The sequence below is a fragment of the Mus pahari genome, chromosome 1, assembly GCF_900095145.1.
Source record: "Mus pahari chromosome 1, PAHARI_EIJ_v1.1, whole genome shotgun sequence".
Classification (NCBI taxonomy): Eukaryota; Metazoa; Chordata; class Mammalia; order Rodentia; family Muridae; genus Mus; species Mus pahari.
Genome location: NC_034590.1, coordinates 14,213,350 through 14,218,323, shown reverse-complemented (window position 1 = coordinate 14,218,323; position 4,974 = coordinate 14,213,350).

Here is a 4,974-nt window from a genome sequence, read left to right as displayed (position 1 = left end):
GGATGATTTGTATTGTGCCAAATAATAATGATGTCACCTGTTCTATCTGATTGCTTCACTGAACACCCTTTTTCAGAAGTTGTAATACTTGGATGATTTTGTATTTTATTGTGCCAAACGACTATGATGGCATCTGTTCTCTCTGACTGCTTCACTGAACACATCTTCTCAGAGCTGTAATACTTGTTTCTTTATGGATAAAAGTCCTTGCTTGAGAACTGCAAAATACATTCAGATCCAAAGTGCCTCTGTGTTTGTTTTCTGCTTGTCACTGCTGAATTCTTACCCACCTAGAGAAACCCTGTCTCAAAAATAAAGAAAATAAAAAAGAAAGAAAGAAACACACAAACAAACAAAGAAACAAAGAAACAAAGAAACAAAGAAAGAAAAACAAGAAAATCCATTTCCAGCCTTTAAGGTTGAATGCAGGTATTTTATTTTCTTCACTGTGTGCAAGTCTCTGAAATTTAAGATTTGTGGTTTCCCTAGTGACCTGTGGGTACAAGGACCTTTGTGCACCAACATCCTGTTCTTCATTAAAGTGTGGAGATCTCTTGCAAGTGGGAAAATCAGCCTCATCCGAGGATGAGCTCCCTACATGGTTATCCCCAAACACAACATGTTCAGTGAATTCATATACACACAATCAACAGAAATGGAGACAGAAAATTACATTAACATATTTGAGCAGACATATTTACGCATACGTAAAAAGAAAGAAATTGGCTGGGTAGAATTTAGGAAGGGCTGGAGAGAGGACAAGAAAGTGGAAAGTGATGTAACATATTTAATTAAAATATATAAAAATAAAGGCTAAGCAAAAGACAGTTGCTAGACCAATGGCTTAGCAGCCAAGAGCACTGAATGCTTTTACAGAGGGTATAGATTCCATTCCCAGAAAACGTAGTTGCTAGCCAGTAACCGCTGGAACTCCAGTCCCAAGGGATCTAATGTCCTCTTCTGGCCTCTGCTAGCATTGTGTGCAGGTAAGTGCAGGCAAATACCCACCCACCCCCAGGGAATGCCAGGGCCAAGAAGTGGGAATGGGTGGGTAGGGGAGCAGGGTGGGGGAAGGGTATAGGGAACTTTCAGGATAGCATTTGAAATGTAAATAAAGAAAATATCTAATAAAAAAAAATAAAGTTTTAAAAAAATAGCATACCCTACATTGATGTCACAGCCAGAAGATAAATAGCACTCAAGGCTAGTTAAAATACACTCCTTATGGTCCTTCATGGAATCAGCTGTGGCCTTCCTTTGAGCCTGCCTCCTAACAGGCAAAAGCAGCTTTGTTTTGAAGTTAGAATAGTTCAGTATAGCTATTCATCTAAAAACAACATTCACAATGCTGATAGATGAGTTTCCCTGGAAGTTTCTGTATTTGTGCTTTCTGTTCTTTTTATATGAGAATTGTGGCATGGATTGATACATGTATCTGTTAAATCATACATTATGATGGGTTCCTGAGAAATCTACTTTCACAACATCATGTACTTGATTTTCTGCTAAGACCTTATGGTATAAGGTGAACATTCCTGAGAGATTTCTGTCCATCATTATTACAATTTACATATTTTCCTGAGTGACTTTGAATTAAGAATGCCCTTAAATATCTCTGCTTTTTACACTGTGACCATATTCAGAATTAGATTTTTTTTAACTTAGGACTAAGTGAACCTGTATGTGAACATATCCAGACTCCCTAAGTAGAATCCTAATACTTCCTTTGTTGATAAAAAATAAAACATTGCTTTGGAAATGACTCCCAGGTTCTCCTTTCCTGCAAAGGAAAGAAATCTTTCTCAGATCTTCTGTCTTGGCTTTTTTTTTTTTATTATTATACATGGTTTCTCTGTATAGTCCTGCCTGTCCTGGAACTCCCTCTGTAGACTAAACTGGCCTCAAACTCAGAAATCCACCTGCCTCTGCCTTCCAAGTGCTGGGATTAAAGGCATGCACCACCACTGCCTGTCCTGGCTTAGTTGTTATGATGGTTATTCTTGGTGGTCAAATTGGCTACACATGGAATTAACTAAAACTTTTAACAGTTCAGTGAGGGATTTTTCTTTCTTTCTTTCTTTCTTTCTTTCTTTCTTTCTTTCTTTCTTTCTTTCTTTCTTTCTTTCTTTCTTTTGTTTTTGATTTGGTTTGGTTTTTCGAGACAGGGTTTCTCTGTATAGCCCTGGCTGTCCTGGAACTCACTCTGTAGACCAGTCTAGCCTCGAACTCAGAAATCTGCCTGCCTCTGCCTCCCAAGTGCTGGGATTAAAGGCGTGTGTCACCATGCTGGCTTTTTTCTTTTCTTTTCTTTTCTTTTCTTTTCTTTTCTTTTCTTTTCTTTTCTTTTCTTTTCTTTTCTTTTCTTCTTTTCTTTTCTACAAAGCATCAATTCTTTTTTATTTTTCAGCTGGAAAATCAGACAATCCTCCAGCACAGCAAAGAATTAACCCTCTTCCTCATCATCACTGGCTCCTGCACCACCCTGGCCTTTCTTGGCGTTCTTCCTCTTCACTCGGCCTGGACAGTCACCATCATAAGGGGAACGGAGGGAGAAGTCAATGTGTTTCTGAGAGTCCAGAGGAACAATGAAGGATGGGATGTTTACCACCTGCTTGTGGACCCTGATGTGACATTGGCGGATGAGCACACGGGCATGGTGAATAGATTTGGCCAGGCCCAGCTTAAAGACCTGGATCTGCAGCCGTCTCTCCAAGAAATCCTCAATCTTCAGGCCCAGGATGTAATCCAGCTTCATCTTGCCCTCATCCAGCACCCCAATGGGACTAATTGTGGACGTTGTACATCGTGGTGCGCACTAGGCTCCGCACCACGATGTACAACGTCCACAAGCCAGAGAGATTCGTTCTATTAGTTTTACTCATCTAGATACCCTTATTAATACAGCTGTATTTTTTCCCCTTCCCACCGAAGATGTGCTGGATAGCAACAGTGTTCCATAGAGTTTGCCATCTGGTTCCTTCTTTTCTCCCAGGATTGTGTAAAGTCTCATACTAACCAAGGGAAAAGGAGCTGCAATTTCCATGACCCAACCATGAAACCACAGAACAAAAATCTTAGTGTTTCCTAAAAGTCTCTTGAATTGTTACTATTCTGGACACACTTCTCCTCTGGGCTGGATTGTTTGTTTCACTGCANGTTGAACCCTGGGCCTGCAAGCTATTGGCCTTGATTCCAGGAGGGAGAAGGGGAAGTGCTGGAAGCAAGAAGGATAGGGGGTTAGAGGGCAGGCATGAGTGCTATTGAAATGCAAATCTCTCCAGATCTGGAATGGAAGCCTGGTACAGGAAACACCTTGCCTTATCCGTTCAGTGCTCTCTCACCCTACTTATCTGGAAAAGGGTTGGCCCTGGGTCAGAAACGTGGGCCTGGAAGCATTACACTGTGTGTCCCTTCATCACACTCTAACCTTAAGGGAGGTGTTCATGTCACTCAAGACTTGCTGGCCAATCAGGGCCTCAGGTCTGAGCTGCCAGTCAGAAGTGGAGGCGGGTGCTTCCGGGCGCCATGNTGCTGGTTCNATGCTGAGGCTGAGGAGGCTGGAGTGGTTTGTGTGTCCTGCTCTGTGTGCTACTGCTGGGTGCTGTGAGGAGAGTTCAGGCGAGCTCTGAACCCGCGACATGGTGAGTATATGGCAGCTGCTTCCAATGGGAAGGGGCAGGCGATTGAACAGCTGGAGCGAGTATGGCGAGTCCTCCCTGGGGCTGGGTGGGAACCGCGAACCGCAGCTCCACAGGGCCATCTGTGAGGTTGATCGTGAACTTAGCCGCTCCAAGGGCATGGGGGTGACCTCTGAATAACTTTGTTCTGGGGCTTCATTTGTGCAGGTTTTGCAGCATGGGCTTGTGTGTGGAAACCTTGGCAAGATGGCAAACACAGAAATGCCTGTTTCTACAGTGACTTCTACAATTATTGCACTTTGTTTTAACATTTTGATGNAAGATATATTTGGAGTTAATATGAGAAAGTTCTAAATGTCGCCTCTTGCGTGGCCGTCCAATATTGAGCTGAGTAGCANTGTCTTAGACCCCTCCGATTGTCTAATTGTGTCCGCTGACTTCACGCAGGTCGTCCCTCCCTGCCAGGAGGTAGCATATATTTTTCTTAAGATGCTTACTTGTTCTAAGATGTAGNTGGTGTAAGACCGCTCCATCCCAGCATTTGTACCTTGTACCTTCTACTTTGCCACACCAACCCCAGTAGAATCTTTNTGACAAGTTCCACAGACCGAGGCGAAAACTTCAAAAGAAGGAGGCCTCCTGGAACCTGCTGTGGAAAACTTGGCCNGAACAAAATATTGGGGCATAGTTCTCATGGNAATTTATCTGTTTTATCTTCTATTCTTTTTCTTATTTATGAGATGTGCCTGATAGCCTAGGCTAAGATCTTAAGACTAATGAGTAAGAAACCATCCCTTGAGGTGGGGGGTCACTATCTTATCTCCAAGAAAACCAGTGCTTTACTTCATAAATCACTTACCAAATTACATAGTATTTTCATGATAGATAAAAACTTTCTCAACAATAAAATTTCATATGGCTGCATGTGTGTCATCGGATGTGGGCTTTGGTATATTGTTTAAGAAAGCCTTAAATAAGTGCCGGGCGTGGTGGTGCACAACCTTTAATCGTGGCACTCGGAGGCCGAGTCTGGCGGATTTCTGAGTTCGAGGCCAGCCTGGTCTACAGAGTGAGTTCCTGTACAGCCAGGGCTACACAGAGAAACCCTGTCTCGACAAAAAAAAAAAGCCTTAAATACCAAGGATTAAAATAGTTTAAATTTACACTTTGAAGATTTACTAAAAAATCAGGTACTAGATGTTCAACAATAACTGAAAATAAAAATTTATTGATCTTAGTAATTTGCCAGTAGCCTTGGATGATTTGTATTGTGCCAAATAATAATGATGTCACCTGTTCTATCTGATTGCTTCACTGAACACCCTTTTTCAGAAGT